Source organism: Narcine bancroftii, chromosome 6 (genome assembly GCF_036971445.1).
Source record: "Narcine bancroftii isolate sNarBan1 chromosome 6, sNarBan1.hap1, whole genome shotgun sequence".
Lineage (NCBI taxonomy): Eukaryota > Metazoa > Chordata > Chondrichthyes > Torpediniformes > Narcinidae > Narcine > Narcine bancroftii.
The window spans coordinates 74963997-74991959 of NC_091474.1; the positions used below are offsets into that span (position 1 = coordinate 74963997).

General features: G+C 43.9%; 1 protein-coding gene across 19 annotated transcripts in view; it reads right to left on the reverse strand.

Annotated features, from left to right (window-relative positions):
* The window catches only part of zmiz1a (zinc finger, MIZ-type containing 1a), a 364054-nt gene that overhangs the window by 139320 nt on the left and 196771 nt on the right, over positions 1-27963 (reverse strand). For 18 of the 19 annotated variants that reach the window (XM_069885418.1, XM_069885419.1, XM_069885427.1 and 15 more), the window contains one exon: positions 10840-10939. The exons of the other annotated variant lie outside the window; for it this stretch is intronic. The gene's annotated coding sequence lies outside the window, so the exon portion shown is untranslated. The remainder of the gene's footprint in view (positions 1-10839; positions 10940-27963) is intronic. 19 annotated transcript variants of the gene reach the window in all.

Genomic DNA, 27963 nt, shown 5'->3' on the forward strand with positions numbered 1-27963 from the left:
GGGATGATCGGGAGGGTAGAACTGGAACTGTGGTACGGGAAAGCAGGGGGAGTTTGCAGAGATCGAGAGTGGAGAGGCTAAGGAAGGATGTGAACTCAAGGGTGAGGACTTTAAAAACCTGAACGGCACTTTAAATCAGGAGCCAAAACTCGCACACGCAGGCATATACACACACGCGCACACACACACACACACACACACACACACACACACACACACACACACACACACACACACACACACACACACACACATTCACATGCGCACGCAGAGATACACTTTAAAGAGACAGAGAAAAATGGAGAGAGTAGGGAAATTCTAGGCAATTAGAGTAGATTATTCTGTCAGCAAAACACAGTGGGCCATAGGGCCCATATTGAGTTGAGGATTTCTATGATCTATATGCACGACCAGATACGTACGCACGCTTGCAGAGATACCCAAAGATAAACATGCGTGCACACACACATGAAAATACCTATTCGTGCAGCCACGCAGACACATATTGATAGTGTATAGCTACGAGCCCAGAGGACCCTAAAACCCAGCAGCAATAGATATTCACCAAGAAAAATGCTTAAACAGAAGTTGATTTTAATTATCTTTAATCATGAAAACTTTAACTTATCACTATTAACTTAATCCCCTTCTAATTCTAAGCGCAGGTTTATGTAACGTGTGTGGAAGTTCCAGTCACAGCTGCCGCTGCTAATGTAGCACTGTAGACCTCAATTCAATTCTCTCTCTCTCTCTCATAGAAAAGCCTGTTTGACTCTCACTGCTTGCAAAACCACATGACCCGCTTAGAACAGCAACCTGCACTCAGACTGCGGCTCCAAACCCAATCCTCCAAGTCCTTTCATCTGCTGCTTTCCAAAACAACAATCCATTTACGAAGTCCCTATAGGCACTCTTCAAAGTTTTTGCAAAGGGCTGTCTGGCGTGAGCAGAGCTCCAGTACTTTAAGTGAGATCTGTTTTGAAGTGTTTGATTGTGACCTGCACCAAAAAAAACCTGCCATCATTTAGCTCCTTTAAAACATATACAATATAAATCACAGCATAATCTGTCACACAACATGCACGCACTTCTGAATGCTAAGAGAACCAAAGGATTTGTGGAGAAGCCACAATATGTTGTTGTGGGTGATCAACCTTGATTGGGTTCAAGGTGAAGCAGCCCTGAAGGACACCGTGGACTCCTCCTGCCCCTATTTCCTATGTAGACGAGTTGAGAGGCTGGGCCCCCAAGCCAAGTTTAATTATAGATGAAGACGAGATGCCAAGGCAATTATGTAACTTCCCAAATGCACGGCGGGGCAGGAAGCATTAGAAAAATGCATCATAAATCAACTCCATGTCTGTTCCAAATTTTACGCTTAATAGCTGAAAACCATATTCCCACAACGCGCACCACAGGCTCAGTGCAGTGAACAACAGGCAGGAGAGCTCACAACTGCTTCGATATCAAAACTGTGTTTAATCCTAAAACATAGAATTTGAACTAAATTTGAATTATATTCATTTGTATATGGATTTTTGTTATAGGATCACTATATGCTAAGCTCCATAAAAATATTTTAAAAAGAAAAGATTTCAAAGAAAGCAGATAAATCTCTTGCACTGACAAAGACAAATTCATTATCAATTGAAACTGTAATTTGATTAAAGCAAGCTAAAGCATGGTTAAACGTGGAAGGGTAAGTTTCTCTAATCACCAAAGGGCAATCTGTTTCAAATATATCTTGAGCACAAATATTCTGTAACACACACTGTGATTGAATACACAATCTCTGGTTGACTGTGGGTAACACCACAAAAATGTTATCCAGACCACAAGATTAATAAAGACGTTGGAGAAAATTCCACCCATTTTAACTTCCTCCGCACACCCTTGGGGGAATTCTGTTGTAAACAGACTCCTTGTCACATTGTCTGTAACCTGCTGGGCTCAAATTGGGATACCTGGACCCAGGGGAACCATGAGATTCTGCTTGCATTTGCTGGTCAGTGCATGACTTATCCTGGTCTGACTCATCTTCCCTTTGTTATATTGTTTCAAGATCATCATTCAGACTCAATTTTTTTGTAACTAGAGTAAGCGGGACCTCTAGAAACATGTCAATACTACATTCACCCAGCCTTCCACACAGAACCTTAGGTCATTAACTGTTCTTGAATGAACAGCTGGCTTATTGATATACAGTCTTCCTGGCTGCATATCCTCATGGTATTTTCACACCCTGACTTGAAAGGCTCCCTCACTGGCAGCTACATTGTGAGATTGATGACCTTGTAACCTTGGGTCTTTTATAAAGGAAACGAGAAAATTATTCCAAAAGATGATTTGTACTGCTTGACTGAGACCACCCACAAATTAGAGGAACAACCCCTCATCTTCCGTGTAGGTGATTTCGGTTAGCTCTTCCCACATCTCTCCCCTTCGCCCATTTCTACTTTGCTCAAGGTCGGTCGCTCTCTCTCCGTTCCTCTGTCTCCTATCCTCTAACTATGCATTCACAGAGCTACCCCCTTCTCCTCATCAATTCTTGCCTATCCTCTCCTGCCCTCCTAGTCACGTCCAATTATCACCTTTCGCCTGGTGGCCTGGGATCCTCTCCATCCTTTCTTCTTTTCCCCAGCCTTTTTAATCAGGCGTTTTGATCATATCTTGAAGAAGGATTCAAGCTTGTAACGTCGGTAATATATCTTCAACAGCTATGGACGCTGCAAGACCCACTGAGTTCCTCCAGCAGTTCTGTGTTTTTGCTACAATCACAGCATCTACAGACTTTGGTGTTTATCTTAGAATATTTTATACATGTTCATTTTATACTATATTTTTACATCTGTGTGATTATTATGTGCTGTGTGAGAAATGTATTGTGTGCACATGGTTTGGAGAATCACTGTTTCATCGGGTTGGACGGATACAGTCAGATGATAATGAACTTTCAGCTTTGGAATCCTTTCCTTAAATCTTCCCACTTTCTTTCCTCCTTCACAACCCTTCAGTTTACAAGCTAACACTGAGTAGGACAAATCTAGCATCTGTGAACGGCACACACAAGGCTTTCCGCGGTACCTTGGTAAATGCGAGGCTCATAAATAAACATCTGGCAGGAGTGGAGGAGTGGACCTTACGTCCACAGCTCTATACCTGCCTCCACCTTTAGACCTCCCACCTCCTGTAGCTCAACATACAACAAATAATCAACTACCGCGGTCAGTAACATTGGAGCGGCACGGTGAGCGCAACGTTGTTACAGCGCCAGCGACCGGAGTTAGAATCCAGCGCTCTCTGTAAGGAGTTTGTACATTCTCCCCATGTCTGTGTGGGTTATCCCCGAGGGCTCCAGTTTCCTCCCATATTCCAAAGACAGACGGGGTTAGGAGGTTCTGTGGGGCTATTTGGCTGGCAAGGTTCAGGGGCAGAAGGGCATGGTATTGTATTAATAAATAAGAAATACTAAATAATTAATGCAAATAATTCCAAACATCCTGAAACTGCTGGCTTGGAAAGGACTCTTGAATGGGAACTGGAAGGGGGATTACAAGCAGTGATTTTTGTCCCTCTCCGACACATCCGTGCCCACAAAACTCAAACATTTGTGCCAAGAATGTTCCCCCATGACGGAATGAGACAGCCCAGGCACATGGAACTGTCCATGTCATAACACACTGGCTGCATTTGTGGCAGGCAGCTGCCTGCATTCCCCACCATGCTCTGGCGTGTGTCAGACACAGCACACACGAGTTCAGGCAAAATTCACTTGGTCAGCCTGTCACCTTGCATCTCTTCAGCAGCTATTTCCCAGTCTGAAGATGAGGCAGAAGGTGTCTCAAAGATGAGTTTTCTCCCTCAAACCTATAAATTCGTGGATGACACCACAGTCTTTGGCAGAGTCTCCAATAATGACGAGGTGGGGTACAGAGAGAGATAGTGGGACAACAAACTCTCCCTCAATGTCAGCAAGAACAAGGAGTTGGGGTGGGGGGGTGGGGGTGGGTGGGGTGTGGGTGAAGCCTATTCCCAGTTCGCTTCGATGAGGTGAAGAAAGTCGACAAGTTCCTCAGTGCAAACATCTCCGGTGTCCTGTGCTGGCCCCACCCACGTCGATGCAATGGTCAAGAAAGTGGACTATCACCTTTACTTCCTTAGAAGCATGAGGAAGATTGGATTGTCCCACCCAGCTGGTGGCACGGTTAGTGCAACACTATTACAACCACAGCAACCCAGGTTCAAATCCAGTGCTGTCTGTAAGGAGTTTACATGTTCTCTCCATGTCTGTGTGGGTTTCCTCCAGGTGCTCCAGTTTTCTTCCACCCTTCAAAATGTGCTGAGATTGTAGGTCAATTGGGATAATTGGATGGCATAGGCCTGTGGGTTGGAAGGGCCTGTTAAAATGCCCCATGCCCCTCAGCAACTTTGACAGGTGCAGCTTTGAGAGTATCCTGTCAGGAAGCATCCAAGAAGCTGCAGACAGTTATGAATGTGGCTCAGGCCATCTCACCCACCCCCCACCTTATCCATGGACTCCATCTACAACTCCTGCTACCTTGGAAAACCAGCCAGCGTGTAAAAAGAAATCCCACCCTGTCTGCACTCTCTTCATCCCCTCCTTTCAGAAAGAAGGTTAACAAGTATGAGATCACACACCTACAGATTATTTTTCCCGCTGTTATCAGACTCCTGAATGACCCCCACCCTGAGAAGCCATCTCTATGGTGTAAATGAACACAACAGACCAGGTGGCACAGACCAAAACTTTGCGATTTCTAAGCAACTAAAGTACCTGTGCTTGCAAGTTCTTTTGCAGAGTCTCAAGGATCAGATATTTCCCCCCACCCCGCCCCTGTCCCGACAGCAGGTCAGTTTTAAAAAGCTAAATACAAGAATTTAAACTAAGACTCTCTCATCCTATCATATCAAGAAAAAATAGGGAATTTTATCTGATCTTCTCTCCAATTTTTTTCTTAACATCATTTATGATGTCCTGGTCTCTGTTAGGTTACTGGTGGCTGTGAAAAACAGTAGTTCAGTAGAACTTCACCAATGTGGGGGGGTGGGTGGTGTGTGTGTGCGCGCGCTTGTATGGGTGTGGGTATGGGTGCGCTTGTATGGGTGTGGGTGTGTGCGTGTTTGTATGCATGTGTGGGGATGTGCATGCGTGTGTGTGCATGTGGGTGTATGTATGGGGACATGTGTGGGTGTGTGCATGTGTGGGCTTGTGTGGGTGTATGTGGGGTGCGTGTTTGTGTGGGGTTGTGTGTTGGTGGGTGTAAGCACATGGTATGTGGGTGTGTGTACGTGGTGTGGGTGCACACATGCATGTGGGTGTGTGTTTGTGTGGGTGTTTGTGTGGGGGTTGTTGGTGGGTGTAAGCACCTGTTGTGTGAGTGTGTGCGTGCGTACATGGTGTGGGTGTGCACCTCCACATTGTGCTCTGACTGGTGAATGTTTACCATTACAAGATATTGAGGCTATGCCATCAGGGTGTCAGTGAGAGGCGTTTTGTCACAGCCACCCTGCTCAGTGTATACGGACAGTCATGCGAGCATTGGCACGGATTAAAGCAGCTGCCACCCAGGTCACCATTGCCATGAGGCACGTAGGCGCAGTTGAGTCTGATTAGCAAGGAGAGTGGTGGTCGAGAGGGAGTCAGAGCTGATCAAACCCTTATCTAAGCCCCGTCCGTCCTCTGCAGGCTGCAGGGAACTTCCTGCTGACTGCCTCCAAATCAGCAGTGCTGCTGAGCTGGAAGAGAAATACTGCCTGTAACTTGGTTAAGCTCAAGGCTAACAACTCCTGTTTTTCCCAATTTGGCTGTGTTTCAACACAGAGGACCTTCTCTCCATAATAATACATCTCATTCAAATCCACTGCATGGAGCACTACAGGGGTACCAGCAGACAGGTGTGCAATGAAGGGTCCCTCTGCCCTGACCTTCAGGCATCAATCACCAAGAACCATTTCCACTTCAGCAGAGCACTAACTAAATCGAGCAAGAGTGCATGCAACTAAAGTAATGTACTCACGTTCCTGAAATGAACAAAACCCGAGAGGTGCTCAACAGAATGAATTTTGAATGAGGTTGAGGAGTACGCGCGTATATAGATATGCACACACACATCCCACCCACACACACACTCTAACACATACACATTCCCCGACATACACGCTCTCATACACACACCCCCACACACACAAGCTCAGACACACACCTACTTAGGGCTCAGCCATTTGGGACTGAGATATGGGTTTTGAATGCGTTGATTTCTCTACTTCTCTGAACAAGCTCTGACCGCAGTCGTTTGAGTATACTTCTGACCAGGATTGGTTTTCAACAGCATGTGTAGAAGATCCGGCAGGCATGAATCCCCCATTGGTGAATCACGGTCCTACCGATAGATGGAACTGTAGGATATGGGGTGAGGAAAGTGTAGGAGAGCATCATCAGTGGGGATGAGAATTTTGAAATGGCAAGCACTTTATCTGGTACAGTCCCTGTTGTTTGTGGTTCTGTGTTAATGGTCTGTGGATTCGGAACAGAATAAAGGACAGAGGAAAGAACAGAGAAATTATGAAATCGCCTTATCAGGATCTGAAACTTCAGACCACTCCCTCCTCTTTTCTGATTTCCCGATTCCCTGGAACGACACCCCAGTGAGGTGCCTGAGGAGATTCGGTATGTCACCGAAGACTCACGTAAACATCTGCAGGTGTACCGTGGAGAGCATTCTGGCTGGTTGTATCACTGCCTGGTATAGAGGTGCCAACTCTCAGGACAAGAATAAACTCCAGAGGGTTGTTAACTCGGCCTGCGACATCACAGGCACCAGACTTCACTCCATCAAGGACATCTACATGAGGCAGTATCTTAAAAAACAGCCTCGATCCTCAAGGATCCCTACCACCCAAGCCATGATCTCTTCACTTTGCTACCATCGGAGGGAAAAGGTACAGGAGCCTAAAGATGAGCTCTCAACAGCACAAGGACAGGTTCTTCCCCGTTGCCATCAGATAATTAATGAACCAAAGACACTGCTTCACTTTTCATGCACTGTTATTTTATTTTTTTTATAGTTATGTTGTAAGATGGTTATAATATGAATGTTTGCACTAAAATTTTGTGACTTGTTCATGACAATAAATCCAGATTCTAATTCTGACAGCAGCGGTTACAGTGAATACTCCGTGTGGATTCAGAGGCTGGGAATAAAACCTTTCCATTCAAGGGGAGCTCGTGTTTCTGTCAACCGTAGCTGTTGATCTAAATCTGTCCTGCAAAATACGGGCCCACCCCCAAAAAAAATTAGTTTATTTTTCTGAGACAGCTGGTTCAAGATGGGTGATGTGGACAAGACATTACAAAGTGTTTGAATGTGTGGGCATTGTTCACACAAGAAACATATTGCTTGGAGGAAGGCTGAAGGAAATGTCAAAGCAATCCTTTCCAAGTCAATAGATTTAATACTTTCTAGGTTCAGCAACAGGGAACAAAGAGCCAAACGTCTGATAAGATGACACACGTGTCTTCAATACCATCCACAGTCTGGATGAAGCTGATTCTTGCAGCATCACACCACCAGGTGACTCCCTTCACTGCTGAAGGGGGGGCAGGCCTTGCTTAACAAATTGCACAGATCTGTTCCTCTAAGCTGTGACACGCACTGCAAATCCTCGGCCGCCGATTCCTAGCAGGGCGGGCCGCGGCTAAGACAGCCTGCCTGACCTTGCAGTTATTGATTAACAATCTTTCCTTCACTCACGCACAAAGCTCCCAAACCTGAACGCAGAGGTCGATGTTGCCGGCCACCCTGGAAGGAATCGCCTCTATCTGTAAATGGGTGAGGAGCAATCAGAAATAAAAGGTATTTCTCCCCTACTGCCCCCACCACCACAGTTAATGGAGCATCATGCCAATCCCTGCTCAATGCCTGTTACTGATTGACGAGTTTGGAACAGCACCTAGCTGCTGCTATGGTCACAGAACAAACAACACAACCAGAAGGTGGAGAAGCAGAGGTGAAAGGTTAATTTAATCATTAAACACTTGAGGAAAGGAAATTCTCTTTAATAAACCTCCTTGTGGTGGATGGTGTAAATGGCCCACAGCTGCTGGGCAGGTCTGTGTGAAAGGCGGTGCCAGACAAAGGAGACGACTTGGGAGCAGAAGGGTTAGTCATGTGTCCACTGCCCAATCACAGTATCACCTCCATTGTCCCTCTGCTAATATGCTCGCAGACTGAAACCAAGAAAACCCTCCTGGTTACACATCGCATGTGTGTGCATGCACACTCACAAATACATATACATGCATGCACACTCACACACTTAAATACAATACACCTACATACATACACATGAATGCAAACACACCCACACACATGCATGCACACATACATACACTGCATGTGGTCACACCCACACACACATTGCACATGCACACACATACCAAAACATACATAGTAGTGACAGCAAAATTCCATTCTCCTTCCTGAATTGACACTGATTTTCTCTGCTGGAGCTGAATTTTACAAGTGAAGAACAACACGGTACTGCTGTAAAAACACGTCTGGTGATGTGTTGACATAAACGCACACAGAGAATGGGGAGGTGCTGGTTCTGTTCAACAGCCGTACATCCTCTGGAATTTGATGCCAAACTTCTGATGGGAGCAGTGCTGACAAAAGGCCCAGTGATGTCTCCACCACCCCTCAGCTCCCCACGGGCCCAGAGCTATCCCTAAAGCCCCTCAGCTCCCCTGGGGTGGGGAGGAGTGGGGGGGGGGCTGTGCTGCCCTCATATCAGACAGTTGACCAAGGACAAAATGCCATAGGGGTCTCGTGCACCTTCAGCCAACAAGCCTCACCTGTGGACCACAGTGTTCAGTCAGTGCCAGGGCATCCTTCCACCCCATGGGTCAGCACAGCAGGAAGCTGACACCAGGGAACCTCCATTGTTTGCTCCAGATTCCAGCATCTGGTCTTTGTGTTTCCCCATCAGAATCCTAGAGTGTGTGTGCGCGCATGCATCTATGTATGTATAAGCGTGTGCGTGTATAGAAGTGTATGTGTATGCATATGTGTGTGTGCATCTATGTATGAGTGTGTGTGAGTGTGTGCATGCATGGGTCATGCCTGCGTGTTGGCTTACTTACACTGACTCCAGATAAAGTCATCTCAAATTTTTTAAATCTTCACTCTTATTCTTATCCATGATCTCACCACTTTATCTCTCTAAACACCTCCTGCATTCCCACAGCACCATCCCAATTTTAGATTTTCATGTTTTTAATCCAGATTTATTTATTATTCTCATGAGTGTTAAGGTACTGTGGGAAACCTTCTTTTGCATGGGACTCTGAGGCATGAGATCTCACTTCCCTGGTCCTCCTGGAGTTAACCCTTCACCGACCGGTTGGTGGTGGCTATGTCTCCAGTGACTTGAGATTGGAAGCTCTGCAAATCCTTCCTCGAACGTCCCCAAAGACAAGTAATCTGATCCTAACTGCCCTCCAAGTGAATTGAACTCTTTATTGTCATATATCTGGAAATACAATGAAAGGTTTGTTTTGCGTCTTACCCAGGTAAGTCAACCGACCCTCAAGTATTTGTCCAAAATAAAAGTGCGGAGTTTTGTGTTGCAGAGAAAAAGTTCAATTAAATCAGTGCTAGAACACCCTCATTCGAGTGGTGGAGGTCCCTTCAAGAGACTGTAACTACCAGGAGGAAACTGTCCCTAAATCTGGTGGTGGTGGTGCGTTTTCTGACTCGTGCATCTTCTGCCTGACATTTCCCTTCCTCGCCTTTTCTGTTATGTGTATTGCTGGGTTCGCTCTTTCTCAGTTCTGGTGGAGGGTGTTTGCCGGCCCTAAAATGTTATGGATAAGAATTTCATTTCTCTGCTCAAGTTACTCCCTAAATGTTCTGGCTAAGCTCTGAAGCTGCTCGATGACCTTCCTGTATAGTGCGTTGAGATGTTCGAGAGGCTATCAGAATGAAGCTGTAGGCTTCATCTGAGAGGCACAGTTAGTGCAGCGGTTTCTGCAGCACTGTTACAGCGCCAGCGACCCAGGTTCGAATCTGACACTGTCTGGAAGGAGTTTGTATCTTCTCCCTGTGTCTACATGGATTTCCTCCAGGTGCTCTGGTTTCCAACCCATTCTCTAAAAATGTACAGGGTTGTAGGTTAATTGGGTGACACAGGCTCATGGGCAGAAGGGCCAGTTACCGTTCTGTATGTCTAAGTTTAAAATAAATCTCAGGGCATTGGTGACCCAAAGATATCAGCCCAGTGCAGCAAGTCAGTGGCTGCGTGGCCTCGCCGCAGGACGACCAAGATGCCCGGCATCCAATGAGATCTCACCTGCTGGACAGGGCTTCCCAAACCTCTGGAACAAAGTACGAATAAACTCCGTCACCTCCCCCCTGCGTAATTCTATCTACTGACAGACTTCTACCTCCTACGACTTCTCCATGATGCTGGGCATGGACACAAATGACAATTTCTGTGCCTTAAATTTCCCACGGTTCGATGATTCACAGGGAAGTTTGGTTGATAGGGCTGGGGGGAGGGGGGGTGGGAGGAGAAACACCCAAGAGTCTGTTCCTTTTCCCGCCTGCTCTCTGACACAAACTGAAACAGCCTGTATTCCAAAGGCAAGAAAAATAAAAATGCAGGATTGTAAACAAGATTGTGCAGCAGAATGGAATGGGGGTGGGAGAGGGGAATGTTCCCCGATCCTCTGATAGATATCAAGGTTACTGAAAGCGACCTTAGCTGGCCGCATGCCAGATGACCCTTCCTAGAGCAAAGATTTGCATTCCAACCTACTTCCTGCTGCAGAATGACACCACCACCCAGTCAGGACAAGATCCTCTCTCGTTCCGGTTGCTTCTTTCTGGCCCAATGCCCCACGCTTCTGCGGAGGAGCCTGAGAGAGAGAGAGAGAGAGAGAGCTGGTCGAGAACACGGAGATGAAACCACCCTGCCAACCGCCCTCCAGAAGTAAAACACAAAAGTCTGCAGATGCCGTGGTTGAAGTACAAACACAATGCTGGAGAAACTCAGTCGGTCAAACAGTGTCCTTTATGTAGCAAAGATCATGATATAGAACCAAAATTTCAGGCTTGAGCCCTTCATCAAATTGTAGGCAGGTGGCTCCCTCCCTTCCTTTTCCCTCTGCCTCCTTTCCTCCAGTTCTCCACCCCCTTCCCTTCTCCATTCCCAGAGCTATCCCCTGCTCCCCGTTTGCTGGTGTGCCCTCCCCCCCTTATCCACCCGTTTCCTTCTGCCTGTGGGACTGTGCCCCTACCCCCCACTATTCTTTTCAAACACTCGCCTACATTTTGTACACACCTTGATGAAGGGCTCAAGCCTGAAAAGTTGGTTCTGTATCTTTATCTTTGCTGTATAAAGTCCACTGTTAGACCTGCTGAGTTTTTCCAGCATCGTGTTTTCATCCTCCCTCCAGAAAAGCCTCTTTTTAGCCAAAGAGCAGACAAGTCAACTGTCGCCTTAAGAAGCAGGGGGTTATTACTTACGCAGGTTAGCTGAGTTAAGATTATAGTAAATTAAATATCAATCCGTAGGTGTGTTGGGTATTCCTTGTACTGTTCATTTTAACTATATCTGATTTCTGACACAGCTTCTGTCAGATAATAAATGGTTTGGTGTCTCACACATACAAGCTTTCCCCTGTCTCCCAGCCTGCACACTCACCTCATTAAGTTTGTAGCTGGGGAGAAGGGCTCCTATGTGAGTGACTGCTCATTTTCAAGGCATTTAATCAGGGCGAACCTTGCCATGACATAATGTCGGGGGAGAGAGAGGCAGTGAGCACAGCAGAACCCACTCAGGGATCATGATGGGAAAGTAGGAAACACCTTTTCCCACAACCTGAGTTACCTGACGCGGGTGGATCTCTCCCGAGGGCTGGCCCCAGAGGAGACAAACGTTCCTGAAGGTCCCCGCAAGAAGGCTCAGCTCGTCCCTGAGCAGGGAGAAGAGAGGGAGGTTGCAGCAGGAAAGGTGGAAAAGTTAGTCCAGCCCAGTACTCGCTCACAGGATGGCGTGTCGGGCTTGGCTCTGCACAATGTCTGGGGACATTTCATCCCTCCTTCATGAATCAAACAAATGAGAAATGAAACCCCTCTGTCAAATATGACCAATGGGAAGCCTCAATCTAAAGGGGTGGGGGGCCCAACTGCTGGAGCGATGTGGAGGGAAAGTAACCTCGAGGTCAGAGGTCACATTACTACTCAACTCAGAAGGCAAGGCAGATCACATAACAAGCTCAAGTCAGTAATCCCGCATCACCCTCATCCCTGGGACTTTCTTCACCAGCAACTGTATCTAATTTTCAAGAGTGCTTTTCATGGTTCAAATCCTTCCAAAGCAGGTTAAGTTAGCGAAAAGACGAACTGTTATTTACCAGCTAAATTTGATTTACAACTTTGAAGTAAACAGAATTGCAAATCTCGCACACAAATCTTCCTTATCACCCGTCGTGGGACACGCAGGCTTGTACTGAATTCATGAGAACATGCAGGCCACCAACCTTCTTCTCACTTACTCAAGCAGGACGCTCGCACCTCTAATTTGCTGGAGATTGCTTGCTGCCTTGTCCAGCTTGTCCCTGTGTTTGTGTTGAACAGGGAGAGGGCATGTTGCGCACTGGAGCTGCCTGCTAATTAGCATTAAAGAACAGGGGAGGACAAGGGCTTCCTTTATCGAGGCTGGGTTGCTGTGAACGGGGTGGGGGGGTGCACCAAACACACGACAACTGTAATGTGAAGCTCAACAAACGAGCACCTGCGCTGGTACAGCCTGGAGAAACCCTGGAGGCAAAGAGGTCGTGACGGGAATCAAGCTTCAAGACTCTTTTATTGTCATGGAATAAAACATGATGATAATATCACACGAAATTTCCTTCAGTCTACCGTCATCCAGACAACGATTCAGTCAGTAGAAATACAGTCAGAGAAAGAAAAGGAAAAGAGAGTCAGGGGTGCAATGGTACTGGAGCTCACCAGAGTGCCGGTCCAGCCCTTCAGAGGGCAGCTCTGGCCCCTCGTGAGGCTGCTACTTGTCGCTGTTTTTGATGAGCTCCAGCACCCAGGTCATCCAGTGTCGGTGGATTCACTTCCCACAATCTCTGCCGCCACACACCCTTCAGTTCCAAACCAACGGCAACCCCAGCTCCAGATGCAAGCCTCTGACATGATCAGGAAACCAGATAAAACCGAGCAGAATCAGAGAATGTCGACCCCTCAGCAGAGGGTACATAAACCAGAAGGCACGGTGATCGGCAAAAAGAGGTGAGGAGAAACTTTCAAGCATGGCAGAATAGACATTGTCATGCACGTTGTAAATGTTCATATGCACTGAAATTATTGCTGCAATACTTTGTCTCAAAAACCTGCTACAATAACAACTGTAAAACAACTGAATTAAAAATAGATTATAGAATATCAAAACAATATTTGATAATAAATATTCAATATTCAGATGGAATGTGGGGCACAAGAGAGGCAGATTCATTCTCAGTGTTCAGCAGGGAGTTGGATAAGTTCCCCAGGGAAACAAAGCTCAAGGGCTGGAGAGAGAGAGGGTAGGGAGTGTTGCTGGTGCAATGAGATGACATCAACATGATGGGCCAAATGGCCTCCTTTCACTCTTTAAAGTGGTTTAGTGCACTTTCAGGTTCTGAGAGTCCTGGTTATGATCGCACACTGTAGAGGTACAAGTCAAGCTTATTGTCATCTGATTGTACAAGTACAACCCGACTAAACAGCATTCTCCGGTCCTCGTTGCAAAACACGCAGACACACAACCAGACATAACACCTATACAGAAAAACCATACATACGCAGGACAAGTATTAATCCACACAAATAAATAAATAAACATTGTTTCGTGAATTAGAGTCTCAGAGGGTTAGTGTGAGCAGTTCCTTTGGTCGTTCAGCATTCTCACTGCCCGTGGGAAGAAGCTGTTCCTCAGCCTAGTGGTGCTGGTTCTGATACTCCTGGATCTCTTCCCCGATAGGAGCAGATGAAAGATTCTGTGTGCAGTGTGGAAGGGGTCCTCTATGATTTTGCGCACCCTCTTCAGACCACTATCCAGGTAGATCATGTTGATGGAGGAGTGGGGGTGGGGGGGGGAAGACCCCAGTGATCCTCTCTGCTTCTCTCATTGACCTGTGGTTTGACATCTGATCCATTTCTCTGCAGCAGCCGTACCCACATTGTGATACAGCCGGCCAGGACGCTCTCAATACAGCTCCTGTTGAAGGTTGACAAAATGATAAAAAGGTTTGCCCGCTTCAGTCTTGTAAGGAAGTGAGGTCATTGATGTGCCTTCCTGACAAGTAAGGAGATGTTGAGTGTCCACGATAGCTCACTAGTTAAATGAACTCCAACTAACGGTGCTCTCCACTCTCTTCCACAGAGTGCATGGTGGTTGTTCCTGTCCCTCCTGAAGTCCATGATCATTTCCTGCCCCGTGTTGCAAGGGAATATCTCCGAGGTCACCAGGGGCTTTACCGGTCGGTGGAAGAGCAGCTCCGGGGGGGTGGGAATGTGGCAAGATGGCGTAGAAGGTAGACGTGTGGTTCCACCCTTCCCCAGTTAGACTCCAGTTAGTCTATTAAATACCCGATTTTAAAAGTTAGAAAAGTGGTTAAAAATATTGTTTACAGACTTTGGAAGAGTGGAGCATTGAAATGGCTGCAAACGTGAAAAAATCAAAAGCTCATTTGCAAAAGATATTACTTTACAAAAGTGTTGAAGAATTGAGGCCTACTTACCAAGTTGAAGCCACAGAGTCATCGACTGGAGCCCCCAAGCCTCAGAGGACTCCTGCCCGGTTAAGTATCACGCCGGCTCTGCTTACACATCCGCAAGATGGCGCCAGCTCAGCGACGGGCTCGGCTGGTTCAGACTCGCACGTTTGTGTGTCCGGACTTGTGGGCGGGCCGGCCGAGCGAGGACCGGTCCACAAGCCTGCAACATTGCCTGGTGGTCCGGGGCCACACAGTGTAGTGTCGGAAGATACATCTGTGCGGTGGGTGACCTTGCTGGGCACTTGAGGTGCATCGTGGATCCGCAAACTATTAAGATAAAGTGTGGGCTGTGGGGGAGCCCAAGCAACGGTGGGCTGACGAGGTCAGCAAGCTGTCGTCGGGTGTCCAGACCCTCAGCCGCACCAGAAGAGGAACTATTATTCTTGAGGAGGAAGAGAGTTCAATCTTATTAGAATTTGAAGAACTGGGAACTGAGACTAAAGAAGGTAGGCCTCAAAGGGAGGTGATGGAACCTGGAATGGATTCTGTGTTTACAATTCTGGAAGGGATTGCTCAGCGAATGGAAAATATGTCAATGCAGATGTCTTTTCAGGTGACTCAAGGATTTCTGGAAATGAGAACTAAAATGAACACTATGTGTGAAGAAATAACCTTTGTGAAGCAAGATATTATTGTAGTTAAAAGAGATGTTAGTAGATGTATAAGACACTGAACAAGATAACTTTAAAAAGACTGAAGAGGCTTTTTTTGAATGCAAGAATCAAGTGGAGCGTAATAGAGAAAAAATTGAAAAAGTGGAGGATTCTTTTGTAGACTGGGGGTTTCAGAAGAAGGAATTATTGAAGAAGATCGATTCATTAGAAAATCAAAGTTGAAGAAATAATGTCAAATAGTAGGTCTTCCGGAAGATATAGAAGGTTCAGACCCGGTAAAGTTTTTTAAGAAATGGATCCCAGAAGTGTTGGGCAAGGACATTTAATGTCCAGGGTTTGAATAACCCAATTAAGTGCAAGAGAGTTTTGGCTTATATAAGAACAATGAAAAATTGATATTGCTTTTTTGCAAGAAACACACTTGACTGAAAAAGAACATTTGAAAGTGAAGAGAGAATGAGTTGGGTATGTGTTTTCTTCTTCTTTTAATTCTAAGGCGTGGGGAGTAGCAATTTTAGTTCATAAGAAATTACTGTTTGAGTTGGAATCGTTTGAAGGAAATGCTGGTAGGGTTTTAATAGTTAATTGTAAAATTTTTGCTGAATGATGGACTTTGTTAAATATTTATGCGCCTAATGTAGAGGATGAACAGTTTATGTCAGAAACTTTTTTGTTGTTAAATCAGGCCAATAATAATATTTTGGTAGGGGGAGATTTTAATTGTGTTTTGGATCCTTTATTGGATAGATCTCTGAAAAGTATAAGGAAATCGAAGAAATCGAAGGTAGCAACACAAATAGGAACTTTGATGAAAGATTTGAATTTGTTTGATGTTTGGAGGTGAGTGAACCCTACAGAGAAAGATTTTTCTTTTCATTCATGTAGACATGACTCATTTTTGAGAATAGATTTTTTTTGATTTTGGCACATTTGTTGGGTAGAGTTGTGCAGGCTGAATATAAAAGCCAGGTTATATCGGATCATTCCATGTTATTTTTTTCTCGTGTGAGTTCAGAGGTGGTACAATTATCTTATAGATGGAGATTTAATACAATGCTGTTGAAGAAACCGGAGTTTATTACTCTTGTTAAGGAGTAGATTGCATTATTTTTGGTTGAGAATGTTAATTCAGTACGTAGTAATTTTGTACTGTGGGATGCTTTGAAAGCATATTTATGAGGGCAAATCATTAGTTATACTATGAAAGTTAAAAAGCAATATGTAGCGGAAAGCTTAATGTTAGAGAAACAAATTACTGGTTGGAAAAGGAATTTCAGAAAGATGTTACAGAAGATAAAAAAGCTGCTTTAATGAAGTTGAAGTTGCGTTATAATACATGACAAACATCAGTATGAGCGCCTACTTAATCGATCTCAGCAACGTTATTATACGAATTAGGTGAGAGAGCCCACCTAAACAGAACAGGCATCACGATCTATTAATACTGTGAAAAATAATTTATTAGTTAATTATAAACCTCAGGAAATTAATGACCAGTTTTATTAATTTTACCAAAAATTATATACTTCTGAGGGAAAGCAGGACGCTGGTTTTATTGAATCTTATTTATCTAAATTAAATTTACCTGTTTCAGGGTTGGAAGAGGTTAAAGAATTGGATGTTCCATTCATGGATTTTGAGATTAAAGAAGCTATACAGGAGATGCCAAATGGAAAGTCACCAGGAGATGATGGTCTTTCAGCTGAATTTTATAAAGTATTTTATGAAAATTTATCTTCTGTATTTGGAGATGTTTTGCAGCAAGTAACTGAAGAGCAGTCATTACCTGAATCTTGTTCAAGTGCTATAATTACTGTGATTCTTAAGAAAGATAGAGATCCATAGAAAGTATCTTCGTATAGGCCTATTTCTTTATTAAATGTTGATTATAAAATTATAGTGAAAGTGTTAGTGAAGAGACTTGCCAAATATTTGCCCCAGTTGATACATATAGATCAAACAGGTTTTATTAAAAATAGAAATGCGTCTGACAATATTTTTAGATTGATAACTTTAGTCAGTGCATTTAGACAGCAACCCAACTGCACTGGGTTGGATGCAGAAAAAGCTTTTGATAGGGTTGAATGGAATTTTTAAATTTAAGGTGTTAGAGAAGTTTAACTTCAGCCCTTATTTTATTGGCTGGGTTAAGGCTTTATATACAAACCCAATTGCCAGGTGGTGACAAATGGCCAAATTTCTTCATCATTCAAATTAATGTGATCGACCCGACAAGGTTGTCCATTGTCACCAGCCTTATTTGCATTGGCTATTGAACCGTTAGCTCAGACAATACAACAAAATGATAAGATTAAAGGAATGAAAATTGCGGAAGATGAATATAAGATTAATTTATTCGCAGATGAGTTGTTGGTATATTTGACAGAACCGGAACAGTCTTTGAGACATTGACAAGATTGTTTGTTAAAGTTTGGGGAATTGTCTGGGTATAAAGTAAACTGGGATAAGAGTGAAATATTGCCAGAGATTATTCAGAGTATAAAAGTATTATAAAATTAAAGTGGTCCGATAGGATTAAATACTTAGGAGTGGTGGTAGGTGGAGATTATCAGTCATTATATAAACTAAATTATGTCCCTTTATTAAAAAAGATTAAAATGGACTTGATTAAATGGAAAGATTTACCATTGACATTAATTGGTCAAGTAAATTGTATTAAAATGAATATTTTTCCTCGAATTCAATATTTATTTCAGTCTATACCATGTTTACTTTCAAAGGGTTTTTTTTCAGGATTTGAATAGAGCAGTGCGAGAGTTTTTATGGAAAGCGAAGTTAGCTCGTGTAGCTCTATTTAAACTTACATGGAAATATGCCTTAGGTGGATTGCAGTTAACTCATTTTCAAAATTATTATGATGCAGCTCAGTTAAAATTTATTAGTAGATTGATGGATATGGACTAACTCCTGAGTTGGGCAAAGGTGGAAATGGCTTATGTATCTGAAGTTGAGATGCACCAGTTTATATTTAAATGGGATGTGCACTTGTTGCGGGGATGTAATATGCCAGTATTAAAACATTTGTTAAAGATATGGGTTAAAAGAAACAGAGCTTAAGATTCAAAGGGTAAATTACCAATTGAAACCCCGTTATATCATAATCGGCTTATTTCTTTTTCAATGTTTAATAATCATTTGAAGAGATGGAATTGTCAGGGTATAAAAATAATTCAGGATTGTTTTGAAGAAGGCCAATTCCTTTCTTTTAATCAATTGCAGGATAAATTTGATATTTCAGTAAATTCTTTATTTGTGTATTATCAAGTTAGAGCTTTGATAAAAGATAATTATGGTACAGAGACAAATCTACCCATGTTGACGAAATTTGAGTCTTTAATTTCTTCTGAACCTAAGAAAGGTTATATTTCAGATATGTATCAACTGTTACAAGAAGCTATGGATAAGCCGGGTTGGGAGAAATCTAGGATTAAATGGGAACGTGATTTAACTTATATTTTCCCGGAAGATAATTGGGAGGCTATGTGTCATGATAGTGTAACTACAGTGACCAATGTACAATATGGAATGGTTAATTATAATTTCTTACATCAGTTATATTTGACTCCTGAGAAATTGAAAAAGTATGGGTTTAGTAATTCAGATTCTTGTTTTAGATGTGGATTATGCACTGGAACCTTTTTGCATCCAGTTTGGTCCTGTGTTAAAGTACGACCATTTTGGGAAGGAATTAGGTTGATTTTGGAAAAATTATTTAAAATTAAGTTTTAAATAATTTTGTTGGGACATGTGGTTTCTTTGAAAGGATTAGGGTTGGACAAATTTCAAATTGCTTTTGTACGTCTAGTGTTATCTGTGACACGAAAGTGTGTAGCTAGTACTTGGAAAGATAATGTGGAAGTTAATATGATATGCTGGTATAATGAATTGAGAACTTGTATTATGGAAAGAATTACATGTAATTTACATGATAATTATTTGTTTTTGATTCAAATGTTGTCTCATTTGGAGTTTATGAATTTAGAAATACTTTGAAATAATTTTTATACTTACTGTATTATTCTTATATTTGGCTCCCCTTAAGGGAGGTGGCTGAAGGGGTGGGAGGGTGGGTGGCTTTTTTTTAATATAAAAAAGGTTTTTTTTTCATTTTACTTTGTTATATTTCATTGTGAGTTGATTATAATCTTTAAATAAAGTTTTTTTTTAAAAAAGAAGAGCAGCTCTGTGGTCGGACCGTGGATTCATCACCTGGAGACTGGCCATGCACCCCAGAAGCCTGGGTGACCTTGAACCTGCCACACAGGCCCATTAATCTCACAGATTTTCATCAGTGGCGGACCAGGGTCTGGGCCTGGAGCCTCGGGATGCGAGGGTCTCCATGCCACCCCCACCTCATCACATCCTCCATTTCTAAGGGCTCGACCCGGCCAACCACAAAGTATTCATGTCAATCCAGTTCACAACCATGGTCATAGAGGGGCAGAGGTGTAGCCAGGCTGATCTGAGTTCAGTGGAAAACCAGTTCAGATGGAAGGTCCCCAACATGAAGCAGTAAATGTAATATCTCTCTCTCTTGTTAAAGTGAACCCAGGCTGCAAAAAACAGACAGCAAAAGACCCCACAGAACCAAGTAAACATACAATGGCTTCTTTATTAACCCTTTGTAATGCTAGATGGAGTGAGACGAATTTGAGAGTGTTCAGTGACTCTTCTCTACTCTTGAGCCCAGCATGGAGTGTTCATTATACATTTATACAGAAGTTGGGCAGGGGTCTTGTATGAGAGCCTCACAAGTTTCACACCAGCTGCATTCTGTGTTTACCATTTCATGTTATTACCATCACCTTGTAATGTCTTGAATTGTCTGAGAAGATCAGAGTGTTCCTTACCCCGAGACATATTGACATTCCTGTGGATAATATTATTTCACGTTGGCACAGATGCTAAAAACCAATTATGTTCCCTATATTCCCACGTTTACAGTAGCTAAAAGCCATACCTTTTATTAAGCATATTCATTAAACATATTCTTCCACACTCGCTCCACAGATGCTGCCCAACCTGCCGGGTATTCTGTTTTCACATTTTCAGCCTCTTGGGTTTCATAGACAGCAGCGTTTGGTCGGGTTCAAGTGACCTCAGTGGGGAGAATGAGTGACAGGAGACCACACAATTCAGGAAGGGCCATTTGGCCCACCATGGCTAGCAGAGCAGCCCATCTATCCACACCGCCCCACGTCAGTACTCGGTGCACTCATGGAGACTTCTCATTAATTTGTGTTTTGTTTCATGTACATGACGGAGGAGAACCGAAAGCTAGTCTCCGATGCAAAAACCCTGACTCCCCAGGGTCACAAAAATGATTGCTAGAAATCTAACCACAGACTTCCCTTCTTGCAGGGAAATGACACGCCAAAAAAAAGTCAACAGTTGCTCGGATAAAGGCTAATATTTTGTCATAAAATCCAAACCGCGAATGTTACGATTGACACTGTGCAGGAAATAGCTTTTTTAAAAGGGACTTGACAGGCACCTTCTTCACACAGAGGGTTGGGGGGTGGGGTGTTGAATGAGCTGACAGAGGAAGTGGTAGAGGCGGGAACAATTAGAACGTTCAAGAAACATTTAAACAGGCACACAGACAGGAAAGGTTTGGAGGGATTAACGAATGCCAACATTGCATTTGCCTTCTTCAACTCCGACACAACCTGGAGGTTAATCTCGCAGGATATCCAAAGGGTTGAGTTGGTGGTGAAGGAGATGTTAGCATTCATACCTTGAGGAATTAGAGCAAGGATGTAAGGTTGAGACTCTATAAAGCACTGGTGAGACCTCACTTGGAGTATCGTGTAGAGTTTTGGGCACTGTATTTGAAAAAAAAACATGCTGGCATTGGAGAGGGTTCAGAGATTTACTCAAATGATATCAGGAATGAACGTGTTAGCAATTGAGGAACGTTTGATGGCTTTTGGACTGTACTCATTGGAGTACAGAAGGATGAGTGGGAATGTCATCGAATGCTGAAAGGCCTGGAAAGAGTAGATGTGGCAAGAATGTTTCCCATGGTAGGGGATTCTAGGACAAGAGGGGACAACTTCAGGATAAAAGGGCAAAATTTTAAACAGAGATGCGGGTGGTCAATATATGGAATTTGTTTTCATAGGTGGTTGTGGAGGCCGGGTCATTGGGTGTATTTAAGATTCACAGGTTCTTGATTAGCCACGCCATCAAAGGTTAAGGGGAAAAGGCCGGGCAGTTGGGCAGAGTGGGAGAATGGATTACCTCATGATTGAATGGTGCATCCGGCTTGATGGGCTGAATGGCCCATTTCTGCTCCTCTGTCTTATGGTGATCTGAGGCAAATATTCAGCTCAAAAGAGGTGGGTGTCTGGAACGGCTACCAGGAGCAGAGGCAGAAATTATCATAAAATGACAAGTGGTTGTTTGATAGACAGATGGAAATGTAGGTAGAAGAGATGTAGTTTGGCTTAGCATGGCATCCAGTACAGACATGATGGGCTAAAGAGCCTGTTCTATGTTCTATTTCGATTCTCCGGGGTGAATGGTTGGAGACAGCTCCCACTACACAAAGTCTTGCCATCATTGTGATGTAGCTTGCAGTCCTCTCACTCCCTGCAGGATGAGGCAGTCACCCTGGCAGACTCTGGCAATGCTCCCCTCTGCCCCTTACGGACCAAGGGTTTGAAGGAAAGGCCAGACTGCAGTAAGATTTGGCTTCCTTCTTCGTCGAGAATGCTAAAACACCCACACAAGCAATCCAGCCCCAGCTGCCTATTGTTCTCATTTCCTTTCCAAGTGTTGGATGAAAATATTTGTCTTCTGAAATACTCTTATCAGTTTGCATACGCTTTTGGTTAAAACCACACACTGGTTTGAAGCTGTTTCAAACAATGACAAAATAATCCTGTCCAGAGGGCCCTGTTGGAATATCTCAAGGATTTTGAATATTTCAAACACACCTCAGGCACACTCAACACAAAACTTCTCCACCCAATTCTATCATCAAATTTTTACATTGCAGGCCATTCAGCCCATTAACTCATTGCTACCTATAATCAGTCTGGTTTACAACATCTTCTCCCAAACTTGATCAGCCTTGCTTCCTGTTCCTACTTCCAGACAAAAAAGATTTTCCTTCGCATTTGCACAATATTTTAAACCCTGGCTGGTTTGCATACCTCATAGATGTTGTTTCCTATGGACGGGAAGTCAAGAGAGAGCAACTTCAGGATAAAAGGAGGGAAAAACATCTTTAACTAGAAGGTCGCAAATCTGTGGAACTTGTTGCCGCAGGAGGCTGTATTGGGTTGGGTGCATTTAAGGCAAAGATTGACAGTTATTTGATAAGTCAGGGCATCAAGGATTAAGGGAGAAAGCTGGGGAGTGGGACTGAGTGGGAGGATGATCAGCTCATGAAGAGCAGACTCAATGGGCTGATTGGCCTACTTCTGCTCCTATATCTTGCGATGTTGACAGTATATCCTCCACTTACCCAACCCTAGGTGTCAGGATCAAGTCAGGTCCAAACAGATTTGATAAAGGGTCTGGAGCTCAGGCTGGTTTGGAATATTGTGTACAATTCTGGTCATGTAACTGCAGGAAAGATATCAATAAGATAGAGAGAGTGCAGAAAAGATTTACTAGGATGTTGTGCAGAGTTCAGGAACTGAGTTACAGGGAAAGGTTAAACAGGTTAGGACTTTATTCCCTGGAATGTAGAAGAATGAGGGGAAATTTAATAGAGGTATTTAAAATTATGAGGGGGATAGACAGAGTAAATGTAGATAGGCATTTTTCAGAGAGGTAGGTGAGATACAAACCAGAGGATATGGATTAAGAACGAAAGGGGAAAGGATTAGGGGGAACTTCTTCACACAGAGAACGGTGGGAGTGTGGAACAAGCTGCCAGTTGAAGTGGTGAATGTGGGCTGAAATTAACATTTAAGAATACATGGATGGGAGAAGTATGGAGGGATATGATCTGGGTGCAGGCCAGTGGGACTAGGCAGATAAATAGTTCAGCACAGACCAGAGGGGCTGAGGTGCTGTAATTGTTCTATGGTTCATGCAGCAGGGATGCCAGCAAATGCCCTTCCCTATCTGTGACCCCAGACCGTCAGCTGCATGGTTAGCCCTTGGCTGCTCTCGGGAACTGTTCAAGGAGAGTTCGAGGCAGGCAGTGAATACCAGCCTTGCCAAAACACCCACACCCGGGAAGAGAACAAAAATAGAAATCGCAGGAGCCGCAATATCGGCAGTCTCCGATTTTAAGTCCAAAATAAGGAAACAGATGAGTTTCTGATGTGAAGAGCAATTAAAATCTGAAGGGACAATTCCTGTGCTCTCTCAACACTGGTTTTAGAGATAGCTCAATCTTGGCAGCAGAATGCACAACTGTAGGCAAAGCATACTGTACACTGCTTCCCTGGAACACCACTTAATGCATACAGCTGTACATATTCAAACAATATTAGAGATGAATATGTTTAGTGTGTAATATCTGCCTATTTTACTTCATATGATGAACTTAAGAAAGGAAAAAAGTCAACAGACAGTAATTCAGAATCAGAGTTTATTGACATGAACACGTCACAAAATTCACTGTTTTGCGGCTCTGTCACAGTGCAAACATTCAAATAAACCACCGTACAAAATAAATACAAATAGTGCACGAACGGCTAAAGTGAGGCCGTGTCTTTGGTTCATTGTTCATTCAGGAATCTGATGGCAGAGGGGAAGAAGCTGTCCTTGTGCCGCCGAGTGCTCATCTTTAGGCTCCTGTACCTTTTCCCCAGTGGTAGCAGAGTGAAGAGGGCGTGACCTGGGTGGTGGGGGTCTTTGAGGATCGATGCTGCTTTCTTAAGACACCACCTCATGTAGATGTCCTCGATGGAGTGAAGTCTGGTGCCTGTGATGTTGCTGGCCGAATTAACAACCCTCTGGAGTTTATTCTTGTCCTGAGCACAACAGTTCCAGGCAACGATGCAACTAGCCAGGATGCTCTCCACAGTACACATGTAGAAGTTTTTGAGAATCTCCTCAAACTCCTCACAAAGTATATTTGCTGGCGTGCCTCCTACATGATTGCATCAACAGGCCTTTTCAGCCCATGAGCCCCAATTACACTCAACTGGCCTAAACCTCAGTACATCTTGAAGAGTGGGAGGAAACCGGAGCACCCGGAGGAAACCAAAAGCAGACATGGGGAGAATGTACAAACTCCTTACAGACAGCGTGGGATTCGAACTGTGGACACTGGCGCTGAAACAACATTGCACTCACCGCGCCACCCCAATTACTCTAGAAAACAATTACAGTTCTCATGTAAGAAGTGAGGCAGCCAATGTGATCCCAGCAATTTTATAAATTTTGAATGGAGATTAAATATTTTGGTGGGCAATAAATGACAATGAACTCAGTATCATTTCTCATATTAGCTGGCACACAGATCTTCATATAGAACCCTGAGAATCCTCTCCATGATTATCCTCAAAGAGATGCTGCCTTAGCCAGAGTTTGCAATCTGCACAGACAATTCCGAGAATAACTGCTCAACCATTCATTCAGTAACTGCATTAATGTATGAAGATGATTTTATTCACAAACATTTAAATACACCTAAGATCAGGACTGATCTGACCAATTCTTTTATTAGACGATGAACGCAACTGATTTAAATCAGATAATCCTCTCAGATCAGAAGCAGCTTCTTCAACAACACCAATCTGCCATGCCAGGCCCCTCCGCAGGTTGGGGGAGTGGGGGAAACTACTCTGCCACAGGGAGAGAGCCAGCGCAGGAACACAAAGAGAGTTGGTGGAAGTGGGGGGAGGGCAGAAATATCCTGGTTGACATTTAGCTTGCAACCTCAGGGCACCCCAGTGCCCTCTGTGGAGTTGCTGTGCTGAACCAGGTCAAATGTGTCCAGCCAGCTTCCACACTTGGCCTTTGTATTTTTAAAACTTTAAAATCCTCGACAGAGTGAAGACGCTGGCCAAGTTCACAACTCTCTGTAGTCTTTTCCTGTCCTGAGTATTGGCAGCTCCTTACCAGACAGTGATGCTACCGGTCCGAATGATCTCCAGGGTACACCTGTCAAAATTTGCAAGCATTTTTGGTGACGTACAAACCCCTCACGAAGTTCAGCCACTGGCAAGCCTGATTGATACAGAGGTACCAGGACAGATCCTCAGAGATGATGACACTCAGGAGCTTGTTTTTTTTTGCCCTTTCCACTGCTGACCCCTTCGTTGAGGACTGGTTTGTGTTCCCTCTCCTGAAGTGCAAAGTGATTCAAAAATGTATCAAATGCAAAATTAATTCCAGAGCCAACTATAAGTGAGGGATTGTGTGAAAGTGAATTTACTGCTGCCAACATAAAGGACCTCCCATCTTTTCTCTGAAATCCCTATCAGGATCTCTATTTATTTATCATTTCCAAGTCACATATAGCCTGGGAAACCTAACCATTCAACAGGCACAAATAGTGTATGAGTACAAACTAGAGGTTAGGACCACAAAGCCTATTGACTTGTCAGCCCTCATGTATTTCCCATTTAAACAAATGCATTGCACATTGAAACCTCTCTTACAGCAGTGATTGACATTTTCTCATGGAGTAAGTGGGCTGCGACAGTAATCCACCATGCTCAGTGTAAATTCATCACATAATGTCTCAGACCCTGGCACTGTAATTTCACTAACAGCCGCTATTTTAGTTCAAACCAGATTGTCAATGTATCTGTTCAACATGCTGACAATGTTGTCAATAGACTGTCAGTGTGTCTGCTGGAGTCACATCAACAAGCTTTCTAAAAATGATTTATCATTGATCAGTGCTGGCAAAATAAGGCACAGGATAATTCTCCCCCTATTGTGTAACATCCGAATATTCCTAATGATCACACTGCATCCGATTATGATGACCACACATTCAGTGCTAGCAAAATTTCAGTCGAAGGACAAATGCAGGTGAATGGGATTTTCACATGATGAGCACTTGACCTGTGAAATTCACCATGCAGTGCAGACACTCTCTAAATGTGTGTGCTCTTGGACAGCAGAACTGGCGGGATACAATACGAGGGTGAAGTATCGCTGGTTAAAGGTCTGTTACCACTCTTGGCAGTCGAATGAGTGAATTGAAATAATAGATTAGGACGGTCACATTCATCACACAATGAGTACAGTGGTTGCATACTTGAAGCCCGGGTTTTACAGGGTGAGAAGATTTCAAAATTCTTGAAAAATGGGATTAAAATAATTAATAGAGTGATATCCTGACTCGAAAATATATCCCCTTTCTTCACTGCCAATTATGGGACTCCATTCCGCACAGCACATCTGCATCTAAAGGGTAGTGAGGATTCACCACCATCTTGTTAAGGCACAGTTGATGTAGTGGTAACGCCACGCTGTTACAGCACCAATGAACGAATCCAGCGCTGTCTATAAGGAGTTTTTACATTCACCCAGTGTCTGCGTGGGTTTCCTCTGGGTGCTGTTTCCCCCCACCATTCCAAAATGTACCAGGGATGTAGTTCAATTGGATGTAATTGGGCGGCACGGGCTTGTGGGCCAAAAGGGCCTGGTTACTGTGCTGAATGTTGAATTTAAAAAAAAATTAGTGATGGGCAGTAAGACCAGAAGAGATAGGAGCAGAAATATGTTATCCAGCCCATCCAGCCCAACATTCAATCATGAGGTGATCCATTTCCCTACTGCCTGGCCTTCTCCCTGGCCAATCAAGAATCAGTCAATCTCTGCCTTAGTTAAACGTCAGCTTGGTCAGTCACACCCACATCCCATGGAGAAGGAAAAAAAAAATCAAAGAAAAATTTCCTTCCAAAAAATTCACTCTACTGGCTCAGAATGTGCAGGTACAGCTTGAATACGTCCATCTTTGGAACTTCTCAACCACTTTGATTCCTGTCTTCTTCCCTCTGAAGATATCCACCGGATTCAGTCTCACAGAGAAACATGAATGATCTGCAACAGCACACACACCAACACCCACCTCCCCCCCCCCCACCCCCCACCACCGACTCCAAGATACACACAAACCAGATCCAATAGATAGGACAGTTGCATGTCTAACAACTTAAGCAAACTACTTTGGGAACTGATACCCACTGATCAATCCAGGGGTCAGATGGCCAAATTCTGGCTGATCCTGGAATTAATGCAACTGTGGAACAAGATGAACGATGTCTAACCCCAAGAGATGAACTGAGCATCAATAATCTCCATGAATGTTCAAAAATGGATTTCAAGGGGCATGCCTCCAAAATATTGATGCTGCCTAAAAGCTTCTATCTACATCATGGAAACAGACCATTCAGCCCAACTTGTCCATGCCAATTTGAGCTAGTCCCATTCACAAGACTTAGGTGAAATCAAACCTGAAAGAAATGGAGAATGAGATCAGACTGATCAGGTTGTTGGGAACAAGATAGGAATTGGGTAGGACATTATCATGATTGGAGAATGATCGTC